This window comes from Grampus griseus (genome assembly GCF_964374135.1).
Source record: "Grampus griseus genome assembly, chromosome: 6".
Lineage (NCBI taxonomy): Eukaryota > Metazoa > Chordata > Mammalia > Artiodactyla > Delphinidae > Grampus > Grampus griseus.
In genome coordinates this window covers 65,739,952-65,752,744 of record NC_139000.1, presented here as the reverse complement: position 1 = coordinate 65,752,744, position 12,793 = coordinate 65,739,952, and the positions used below count along the sequence as shown (strand labels likewise).

Genomic DNA, 12,793 nt, shown 5'->3' with positions numbered 1-12,793 from the left:
CTGAGCCTGCGCGTACGGAGCCTGTGCTCCGCAACGGGAGAGGCCACAACAGTGAGAGGCCCGCGTACTGCAAAAAATAAAAATAAAAGGCCTAAAAATCTGCTATGCTTATACAGTTTTAAAATTAATATATCAGCACATTCAGAAACAGAATGGCAACATATTTTTATATATTTTTATCCAAGTTATAAATGTTACTTTTTCAAACATGGTAATAGGACATAACAAAAAAACAGTACTTATTACCACCCATAAATGTCCTCCTTAAGTCATATATCTTTATAGTATTTCTTTTTGTTGTTAAAATTCCTTTAATAAGATGAGGAACTGTTTATTTCTCGTGTATTTTATTTTATTTTTTTCCCCAGGAGGAAAATACTTTTATTATTACCATTTTACAGATGTGACAAAACTGAGACACAAAGAGATTAAATAACTTGCCATAGATCACACAGCTCGTAGGTGGTAGTCTACTTTTTCTTTTTACTTAGTTTTTATTGGAGTATAGTTGCTTTACAATGTTGTATTAGTTTCTGCTGTACAGCAAAGTGCATTTGCTATATGTACACATATATCCCCTCTTTTCTGGATTTCCTTTCCATTTAGGTCACCACAGAGCACTGAGTAGAGTTTCCTGTGCACCTATTGTGCTATACAGTAAGTTCTCATTAGTTTTCTATTTTATACATAGTAGGGTATATATGTCAATCCCAATCTCCCAGTTCATCCCACCCACCCCCTTCCTCCCTTGGTATCCACACATTTGTTCTCTACATCTGTGTCTCTATTTCTGCTTTACAAGTAAGTTCATCTGTATCATTTTTCTAGATTCCACATATAGGTGATATTATACAATATTTGTTTTTCTCTTTCCAACTTACTTCATTCTGTATGACAGTCTCTAGGGCCAACCCACATCTCTGCAAATGGCACACTTTCATTCCTTTTTATGGCTGAGTAATATCCCACTGTACATATGTACCACATCTTCTTTATCCATTCCTCTGTTGATGGACATTTAGGTTGCTTCTATGACCTGGCTATTGTAAATAGTGCTGCAATGAACATTGGGGTGAGTCTATCTTTTTGAATTATGGTTTTCTTTGGGTATATGCACAGGAGTGGGACTGCTGGGTCATATGGTAGTTCTACTTTTAGTTTTCTAAGGAACCTCCATACTGTTTTCCATAGTACCTGTATCAATTTACATTCCCACCAACAGTGTAAGAGGGTTCTCTTTTCTCAACATCCTGCCCAGCATTTATTGTTTGTAGATTTTTTGATGATGGCCATTCTGACCAGTGTGAGGTGATACCTCATTGTAGTTTTGATTTGCATTTCTCTAAAAATTAGTGACGTTGAGCATCTTTCCATGTGTTTGTTGGCCATCTGTATGTCTCCTTTGGAGAAATGTCTATGTAGTTCTTCCACCCATTTTTTTTCTTATTTATTTGGCTGTGCCAGGTTTTAGTTGCGGCACACAGGATCTTCATTGTGGCATGCAGAATCATTAGTTGCAGCATGCAGGATCTTTAATTGCAGCATGTAGGATCTTTAGTTGCAGCATGCAGGCTCTTTTAGTTGCAGCATGTGGGATCTAGTTCCCCGACCAGGGATTGAACCTGGGCCCCTGCATTAGGAGCACGGAGCCTTAACCACTGGACCACCAGGGAAGTCCCTTTCTGCCCATTTTTTGATTAGGCTGTTTGGTTTTTTTTTGATATTGAGCTGCATGAGCTGTTGGTATATTTTGGAGATTAATCCCTTGTCAGTTGCTTCATTTGCAAATGTTTCTCCCATTCTGAGGGTTGTCTTTTCGTCTTATTTGTGGTTTCCTTCTCCTCATGTATTTTATATCAGTATTTTTTCTACTGCAGTAGTAAAATGTAACATGAAATCTACCCTCTTAAATTGTAAGTGCACAGGGCTTCCCTGGCGGCGCAGTGGTTTAGAGTCCGTCTGCCGATGCGGGGGACACGGGTTCGTGCCCCGGTCTGGGAAGATCCCACATGCCGCGGAGCGGCTGGGCCCGTGAGCCATGGCTGCTGAGCCTGCACGTCCAGAGCCTGTGCTCCACAACGGGAGAGGCCACAACAGTGAGAGGCCCGCGTACCGCAAAAAAAAAAAGTTGTAAGTGCACAATACTGTATTGTTAACTACAGGCACAATATTGTACAGGAGATTTCTAGAACTTATTCACCTTGCATAACTGAAGCTTAATACCAATTGACTAAGTCCCCCCAACTTCTGCCTCTCCAACAGACCCTGAAAAAAAAAAAAAGCAGCTCTACTCTTTGTTTCTATGAGTTTGACTATTCCTGATACTTCACGTAAGTGGAGTCATGCAGTATTTGTCTTTCTGTTACTATCTTATTTTACTAAGCATAATGTCCTCCAGATTCATCCACGTTCTTATTGCAGGATTTCCTTCTGTTTTAAGGCTTAATCATATTCTATTGCATGTATATAAATACACACACACACACACACACACACAAAATCACATTTTATCTATTCATCCATCAATGAACATTTATGTTGTTTCCAGATCCTGGCTATTGTGAATAATGCTGCAATGAACATGAAAGTGCAGATATCTCTTTGAGATCATGCTTTTGTTTCCTTTGGATATATACCCAGAAGTGGGACTGCTGGGTCACATGTTAGTTCTATTTCTAATTTTTTCAGAAATTTTTTCAAAGAAATCATTTCCAAGACCAATGCCATGAAGCTTTCCCTTATGTCTTCTTCCAGAGGTTTTACAGTTTCAGGTCTTAAATTTAAATCTTTAATTCATTTTGTGTTGAAGTATAATGCCTCCACCTTTGTTCTTCCTGCTCAAGATTGCTTTGGATAGCCAGTCTTTTTTGGTTCCACATGAATTTTAGGATTGTTTTATTACTGTGAAAAATGCCATTGGGATTTTGATAGGGACTGCATTAAATCTGTAGATTGCTATGCGTAGTACAGACATTCTAACAATATTTAGCTTTCTAAACTATGAACAATCTATGAACACAAGATGTCTTTCCATTTATTTGCGTCTTTTAAATTTTTCATTGATGTTTCAGTGTACAAGTCGTTTACCTCTTTTGTTAATTTTATTCCTAAGTTACTCTTTTTGACAATATTGTAAGGATATTGAAAGGATAGTTGATTTCTTTTTAGGATAGTTTTTTGTTAGTGTATAGAAATGCAACTGATTTTTGTATATTGATTTTATATACTGCAACTCTACTAAGTTTGTTTATTCTAACAGTTTTTCTGTGGAACCTTTAGGGTTTTCTACATATAGATCATGTCAACTCTAGAGACAATTTTCTTCTTTTCCAATTTGATGCCTTTTATTTCTTTTGCTTGCCTAATTCTTCTGGCTAGGAATTCCAATATTGTGTTGAACAGAAATGCAGAGAGTAGGCATCCTTGCCTTGCTCCTGCTCTTAAAGGAAAAGCTGTCAACTTTTCATTATTAAATATTATTTGTTAATTGCGGGATTTTCATATATGGTCTTTATTATGATGAGGTAAATTCCATCTATACCTAGTTTGTTGAGAGATTTTTATCATGAAACATTGAATTTTGTCTAATGCTTTTTCTGTATCAATTGAGATGATCATATAATTTTTATCCTTCATTGCATTTATGTAGTGTACCACATTTATCAATCTGCATAAGTCAAACCATCCTTGCACATCAGGGATAAATTCTACTTGATTGTGGTATATGATCCTTTTAAAGTACTGTTCAATTCAGGCTGCTAGTCTTTTGTTGAAGATTTTTACATCTGTTTTCATCAGAGAGATTGCTCTGCAGTTTTCTTTTCTTATATTGTCCTTTTCTAGCTTTGGTATCAGGGTGATGTTGGTCTCATACAATGAGTTTAGACATGTTTCCACCTCTTCAATTCTTTTGGACGCATTTAAGAAGTTTGGGTGTTAATGCTTCTTTAAATGTTAGGTAAAATCACCAATGAAGCCTCTGCTTCTACAGTTTTCTTTGTTTGATAGTTTTAGATTACTGATTCAATCTCTTTACTCATAGGTTTTTCACATTTTCTATTTCTTCAGAATTCAATCTTGGTAGGTTGTCTGTTTCTAGGAATGTGTACATTTCTTCCTGGTTATCCAATTTGTTGGCATAAATTTGTTCATCATAGTCTCTTACAATTCTTTGTATTTCTGTGGTATCAGTTGTAACGTCACTTCTTTCATTTCTGATTTTATTTGAGACTTTTCTTTTTTTTTCTTAGTCACACTAGCTAAAGGTTTGTCAATTTTGTTGATCTTTTCACAAAAACAGCTCCAAGTGTCACTGATTTTTTTCCAACTCTTAGTTTTTTTGGTTTTTTCCCCTGTTGTTTTTCTGATCTCTACTTTTACTCCTGCTCTATCTTTATTTCTTCCCTTCTGCTAGCCCTGGGCTGTTTACTCTTCTTTTCCAAGTTCCATGGGGTGTAAAGTTAACTAGTTTTTTGAGATCTTTCTTCTTTTTAATGTAGACCTTTATCACTATAAAATTCCTTCTTAGTACTGCTTTTGCTGCATCCCATTTCACTTGTCTCAAGATTTTTTATTTCCCCTGATTTCTTCTTAAGCCATTGGTTGTTCAAGAATGTGTTGTCTAATTTCCACATCTTTGTGTATTTTAGTTTGTTTTCTGTTATTGATTTCTAGCTTCATTCCACTGTCACTGGAAAAGATACCAGATATGATTTCAATTTACTTATATTTGTTAAGACTTGTCTTGTTACCTAACTTGTGATTTATCCTGGAAATGTTCCATGGGCACTTGAGAAGAATGCATATTCTGCTGCTATTGGGTAGATGTTCTGTACATCTCTATTAGTTCCATTTGGTCAATAGTGTTGTTAAAGTCCACTGTGTTCTTACTGATGTTCTGTCTAGATACTCTATCCATTACTAAGAGTGAGGTATTGAAGTCTCCTACTATTATTGTATTGTTACCTATTTCTCTATTCAGATTTGTCAATGTTTCCTTTATATATTTAGGTGCTCTGATGTTAAGGGCATATCTCGTTATAATTATTACATCTTCTGGATAAATTGACTCCTTTGCCATTATATAATGACCTTTTAGTCTCTTATGACAGTTTTGGCTTAAAATCTATTTTGTCTTATATAAGTTCTATTCATTCAGCCACTCTAGGTCTTTTGATTAAAGAGTTTAATGCATTTACATATAAAGTAATTATTGATACATAAGGACTTAATATTGTCATTTTTTTAAATTGTCTTCTGTTTTGCAACTCTTTTCTCCCCCTTTTCTTCTCTTGATATCTTCCTTTGTAATTGTTGATTTTTTGTAGTGATATTCTTTAATTCCTTTCCCTTTTTCTTTTGTGTGTCTTCTATAGGTATTTGCTTTGTGATGATCAGGAGGCTAACATAAAACAACTTAAGGGACTTCCCTGGTGGCACAGTGGTTAAGAATCCACCTGCCGGGCTTCCCTGGTGGCGCAGTGGTTGGGAGTCTGCCTGCCGATGCAGGGGACACGGGTTCGTGTCCCGGTCCGGGAAGATCCCACATGCCGTGGAGCGGCTGGGCCCGTGAGCCATGGCCACTGAGCCTGCGCGTCCGGAGCCTGTGCTCCACAACAGAGGAGGCCACAACAGTGAGAGGCCTGTGTACTGCAAAAAAAAAAAAAAAAAAGAATCTACCTGCCAAGGCAGGAGACATGGGTTCATGCCCTGGTCCCAGAAGATCCTACATGCCGTGGAGCAGCTATGCCCATGCACCACAACTACTGAGCCTGTGCTCTAAAGCCCACAAGCTACAACTACTGAGCCTGTGTGCCACAACTACTGAAGCCCACATGCCTAGAGCCTGTGCTCCACAACAGGAGAAGCCACTACAATGAGAAGCCCGCGCACTGCAACAAAGAGCAGCCCCTGCTCGCTGCAACTAGAGAAAGCCCGCGTGCAGCAACGAAGACTCAACGCAGCCAATAAATAAATAAATAAATAATTTAAAAAAAAACCTTAAGTTATAACACTCTATTAAAAGCTCATAACAACTTAAACTTCAATCACATACAGAAACTACATTTACTTCACCTCATAAACACTCTATGTCACTGAGGTCACAATTTGTTTTTTTTTTTAATATTGTATATCCATAAACATATTTCTGCAGTTATAGTTATTCTCAAGGCTTGTCTTTTAACTTATATTCTAGAATTAAAAGTGATTTATATACTACCATTATGGTATTAGACTATTCTCTATTTGTCCATATATTTACCTTAGCAGTGAATTTTATACTATTACATGCTTTGTGTTGCTGTTCAGTATCCTTTTGATTCAACTTGAAAAATTACCTTTAGCATTTTTTGTAAGGCAGTTCTACTGGTGATGTATTAATTGCCTTAGCTTCTATCTGGGAAAGTCTTTATGTCTCTGTCACTTGTGAAGGACAGTTTTGCCAGGCACAGTGTCCTTGGTTGGCAGGCTTTTTTCTTTCCAAATTTTGAATACATCACCCCACAACCGTTTGGCCTGTAAGGTTTCTGCTGAGAAATCTGCTTATAGTCTTATGGGGACTCCTTTGTATATGACCAGTCACTTTTCTCTTGTTGCTTTCAAAATTCTCTGTCTTTGACTTCTGAGAATCTGATCATACAGCTGGACTTCAGTATCCATGGGGGATTGGTTTCAGGAGCCCCCATGTATACCAAAATCCACAGATACTCAAGTCCCTTATATAACATGGCATAGTATAGTAGACCCTCCATATCTCCAGGTCTCACGTCTGTGGATTCAACTAACAATGGATGGAAATTTTGATCTGTAGTAGGTTGAATCCATGGGGAAAAACACTGCAACTACAAAAAACTAACTACAAAAGCTATTTATTGAAAAAAATCCAGGTATAAGTGGACCTGCACAGTTCAAACCCAGTTGTTGAACGGTCAACTGTTCTTTGCGTAGAATTTTTTAGATTCATTCTTTTAGGGATCCTTTGAGCTTCAACAATCTGGATGTCCATTTCCCTACCCAGATTTGGGAAGTTTTAGCCCATTATTTCGTTAATAAGTTTTCTACACCTTTCTTTCTTTTGCTTCTGGGACTCCCATAATGCTTATTAATCACTAATGTTGGTCCATAAGTCTCTTAGGCTCTCTTTACTCTTTTTTAATTCTTTTTTTCTTTCTGCTCCTCTGACTGGCTAATTTCAAATGACTTGTCTTAGAATTTGTTGACTTTTCCATCTGCTTGATCAGATATGCTACTGAATTCCTTAACTGAATTTTTCAGTTGTTATTGTATTCTTCAGCTCCAAAATTTGTTCAGCGGCTTTTTATAGTAATTTTTTGTTGGTATTTTCATTTTTTTCTCATGTATCATTTTCTTGATTTCCTTTGGTTGTCTGTGTTCTCAGGTAACTCAGTAAGCTTCCTAAAGATGATTACTTTGAAATTGTCAAGCAATTCAAAAATGTCCATTTCTTTAGGGTAAGTTACTAGAGATTTATTTTATTCCTTTGATTGTTTAATGTTTCCCTGATTCTTCCCGTTCCTCGTAGATCTGTGTTGGTATCTGTGCATTTGAAGAAACAGCCACCTCTCTCCCAGGCATTATGAACTGGCTTTGACAAGGAAAGATCTTCGGCAATAAGCCCAGCTGAGATTCAGGGAGCCTCTCAAACAGCAAGAACCCATCCCTTTTCCCTTATTTTTAGCTGCCCCCACAAAGGTATGCCAGTTTCATTAGCGGCCCTGCTCAGATGAACAGGTAGCACACTGAAAGGCCAGGAATGCTCCACTCCTCTCCCTCCCTTCTGGAGGAGAAGCCTCAGTTTCTGTGCCTTCTCCTAATCCCAAAAAGCTGTGCCAGGCAACAGCAAGCTGCCTGCTGTCTTCCTTTGTTCTTAGCTGTCCCAGGTACCTGAACTATACTGAATCCATCAGCACTCTGAGTGAGATGAGACAAAATCTCAGCCCCTCAGGCAGTGCATCAAAAGGCCAACAACATTTGATGGAGATTCCACTCTCTTTTCCCCACCTCCATCTACCACAAGGAAGAAGTAGTAGGCTAAGGCAACCTTCTCTTGGTGCTGAGCTGTGCCTGCTTGGAGGAGGGACTGATGCAGGTAAAATGAAATTGCTCTCCTTACCTGTTTCAGTGTGGCATTCTTGGCTTTGTGCTCATTCTGGGTACTGCAACTTAACTGGAATCTAGACTTCTCATAAAGGTATTCTGATCTGTGTATCATTGAGTCAGCATTTCTGTGGGGGAACGAAGGGTGGGACTTTCTATTCACCATCTTGCTGATGTCACTTCTCCCTTATACTATTTTTTGAATTTTTAATTTGAGACAATCTTTTTACTTCTTACACACCTCCTCCCAATATAGATTTCACTTGAATCCAATGAAGAGAGATTTAAGCATACTTTATTTTCTGTGTGTGTGACAGAGCTTATATCCCTTACTATCTGAACTTTTGCTACTTGCTATCTAAAATACAGTAACCAAAAGATTTCAATAACCTAGTAGTCTCACTATCCAAGTTTTCATTATCTATACTCAGGAAGTGAAGATTTGGATAGCAAGAAATAATTATATGTATTTTACTGATTCCCAGCCTCTCATCAAACAGGAGAGGTGCTGTCCTCATCATGCAGTGATGAGGGTCATTCTCCCAGAGTAAGACATATGCAGCCTTGCCAGACTGCTGTATACAGCCCCAGAGTGAAGAGAACAATGCAGTACCTGCACATTTACCAGGCATCCCCTCTCTGTGAATTTCCCCCAAAGAAGACTACTCAAGCACCTCTAGGGGGGCATTCTGACTTATCCTTATATATGCCACTTTTTGGTTCCATCAATACTAATTGTTTATATTACTTCTATACATAATAATTATTGTTCACAGCTGAGCAATATAGTGTACTATGATTATATTTCCTTTCATATATAACTGTTTGTTTCTTCTGGAATTAAGAAATGTGTCACTCTGCTATCAGTGACCTCAGCATTTGGTTGACTGAATTAATGTCACTGTGAAGATATATATGCCATCTCATTGTAGAATTCATCACTTACTGCCAACTGTTAAAGGCAAGCAAAAAGTTTGTACATTTTTACTTTTAGGTTCCATTAGGCCTTTAATAGCCTTATTCTCCTTCTTTCCTTCCATTATTAAACACACACCCACTAAGAGAAAAAGCAACTCATGCTGAACTTTCAGGCCCTTGAATTGTGTGTGGATCACAAAGTAAAATCAGTACAGACCACGTCTCTAATCTGCAATATAAAAGGTAGATGCAATAACTGAGAAATGAAAACGAACAGGACATTGAGGAATTTTTTTTTAAAGGGACTCTCCAGAACAGAAAAATCTCAAGGGACTGAGGCTCACATTCCTCTCACAATCAATATGGAATCACATTTGAAATCCTACCAGGAGGTGATGATTTAGTGGTTAACTAATGAAATGGAGAGAAGTGTTAAAACTCTTCTTCCCTTTTAAAAAACTAAAAATTGTGTCACTTTTTTATTTGCTCAGTTTTTTAACTTACATTTTAACTCTTTCCAGAATTCTCAAAAAGAAATGTAAAATACCTTTCTATATTATTGACCTATACTTTTTTTTTTTTTTTACCTATATGGTCAAAAGCATTTCAATCTGGAAACTCATGTCCCTTGAGTCTGAAAATGTTCTTGAATGACTTCTTTACGAATTTCCATTTCTCTGTTCTCTACTTCTGAAATTCCTAATAATCACTGTTAGAGTACCTAGATTGCTTCTCTAATGTCCTTTTCTTTTTGCTCCTCTTTGTTCTAATTTTTGGAAAACTTACTCAATTTTTTATTTCTCCACCCCACCCAACCCCCTGCCCCCAGTTACTTCTTTATTTTGACAATCATATTTAACTTCCATGTGCTCTTTCTCATTCTTTGACTCCTGGTCATGTTTCATACAGGCAAAATCTCTTACTGCCTTATGATATTTCTTGTATTTATTATATTTATTATATGACATTTATTATAGTTTGTTTTCTTCAGCATTACCTCTGTCTCTTATGAGCTCCATTTTTGTTACTTTTGGTTTTTTGTCTTCCATGTGGGGGTTTTCCTCAAATGTATTAAGATCCTTTGTTGTCCATTCATATATAAAAATGTGGCACTAAAAAGATTGTTGGTAGTTTTCTTGACCTGGGGGAGGCACAGCTTGCCAACACATCTTCTCTATAGGTACCTGAATAGGGGACCTGCATTTTGTTAGGAGACCGTTAAATATTCTTATATCTCTGTTCTTTCTCTAAGTCTACTCATTTTCTCCAGACATGAATTTTTAAGGCTTCTGCCTGGATAGGACAATGAACAGCTTCCAGCAATCTCGGAGCTGAACGATTCATTGAGTACTCATTGTTCAGAAGAATGGGCTTTCATTTATTTGCTCAGTTTTCAACATAAACCTAAGCCCTGTACCTTAATATGCTGATGTCCTTAAGTGCAGAGACTACTACTTTCTATTTTGGAATAAAGCTCTTGCCGCCTACCTTGACAAGAGGAGGACTAGAGAGTGTATATATATTCTTTATAAAGACTTTAATTCAATTTTCATATTTTCCAGCATCACCATCCCTCACTCCAACGATCAGAGGTCAGAGGTGTCACCCATTCCTAAGACTTTCTAGATATTGTAGATTTCAGTTTTCTCCATTTTGCTTAGACAGTTAGCACTTATAAATTTATTTTTTATCATTCAAAAATTTACTAACATATCTTGCCCATTATCTTTTCCCCTGTTCTCTTTATCCATAGGCACTTATATATTTTTGAAAATCCTTTACAGTCATTTTAGTGAGATTCTGGGAGGAAGCAGAGATAAATACTTATCCTCAAGGCATCATATTTACTCAAGTTCCTGCTGTCACAGTTTCAAATTTCCTTTTTACATATTCTAATGATGTGATGTTCTCTCTTTGATAATATGTGATTCAATGTTCAAGTTAATTATTTTTTTAAAAAGTAACTTTAAAAATGTTCTACGAATCTATACTTTCAGTCCAGTAGAGGTTAAAGATCTAAGTAAAATTATGGACCATCACAAATACTAATGTCAAACCCCAAACTTGGTCTTGTGTTTATTAAATTAAACCTAACAAACGTTTTATGTGAAAAAATTAAGGATCCTTTCAATAAATCAACATTACTTTTGAAAATACATTTACTGAATCATGCAGTTAATTCACTGGATGCAATGAACAAAACAAATTTGCGGACTTTCTTAGACTATATCCTAACATTAACTCCTTAACGTACAAATACACTTATTTATTCTTACGTTCAAGACATTAGTTTCGGCCACCTTGTATTTTAATATCATTCACTCACTTGCTCACTCATTCATTTATTCAGTGTGTTTGTGTACTAATTCAAGGACTGTGCTAAGCACTATGAAAAACATGTATAATATGGTCCTATTCTCACAATCTGCAACAGGAAAGTCAAAAGACTGACATATATAAGTAATTACACTGAAATATAAATGGTGTGAAAGCAGTATTCAAGAAGCTACAGGGGCTTCCCTGGCAGCCCAGTGGTTAAGATTTGGCCTTCCAATGCAAGGCGTGTGGGTTCAATCCCTGGCTAGGGAGCTAAGAACCCACACACCTCGTAGCCAAAACACCAAAACATAAAACAGAAGCAATATTGTAAAAAATTCAATAAAGACTTTAAAAATGGTCGATATCAAAATTTTAAATCTTTAAAAAAAAACAAAAAAATAAGCTATAGATCCACATGAGTAGAAGACGTGTCTGTATATGACCTTCTTAATGATATTTAATCAGTCACAAGAACACAATTAACATAAACTTAAACACAATTTATTATGCTCCTATCTCCGGAATAATTTCTGAAAATGGGGAGAAAGAGAGTATAATTATCATGATAGTCAAACAAATGCATTAGTACTAATTCTCAAGATATAACCCAAACCAGCAATCCATGTAAGAATGTAGTTAACATTCTCTGACCCAATTTCAAATCAATAAGTGAGAAAAGTCATTCAATCCACTGAAACCAAAGTGAAAAACACAACTGTAACCCATGCAACTAGAAATGTTTCTAGTAGACTCACTTAAAATCATTGCTCTATGTCCTGTGATCCATAGGCTGTCCTTCCCACCAAACAACCTCCCTTGATCCATCCTCAGGTGCAGTAAAAAGTCAGTCAAATTCAGCAACTCAGGGAAACATCCAACTACAATAGGAATTAGTTAAATCACCAAAAACAGACCTAAAGCTCATAATTTTATGAAACCCACCCATAAATTCTTTCTCTACCAATAAAGTATGGAAAGGGGGAAAGCCTCTTTCTAGTATTCTTAGCTACATTATTTGCAAAACTTTAAACTTCTTTTTAAATATCATGTATACTTTATTTTTTTAACATCTTTATTGGAATATAATTGTTTTACAATGTTGGGTTAGTTTCTGCTATATAATAAATTTAATCAGCTATATGTATACATATATCCCCATATCCCCCATATCCCCTCCCTCTTGCATCTGCTTCCCACACTACCTATCTCACCCCTCTAGGAAGTCACAAAGCATCGAGCTAATCTCTGAGCAATGCAGCTGCTTCCCATTAACTATATATTTTACATATGGTAGTGTAGGTATGTCAATGCTACTCTTTCACTTCGTCGCAGCTTACCATTCCCCCTCCCTATGTCCTTAAGTCCATTCTCCATGTCTGTGTCTTTATTCCTGTCCTGCCCATAGGTTCTTCAGACCATCTTTTTTTAGATTCCATAT

The 12,793-nt window shown here is 36.7% G+C and overlaps 1 protein-coding gene across 4 annotated transcripts in view; it reads right to left on the bottom strand.

The window, feature by feature from the left end:
- The window catches only part of CNTLN (centlein), a gene marked incomplete at its 5' end in the record, with an annotated part of 329,914 nt that overhangs the window by 287,107 nt on the left and 30,014 nt on the right, over window positions 1–12,793 (bottom strand). The gene's annotated exons all lie outside the window — the stretch shown is intronic.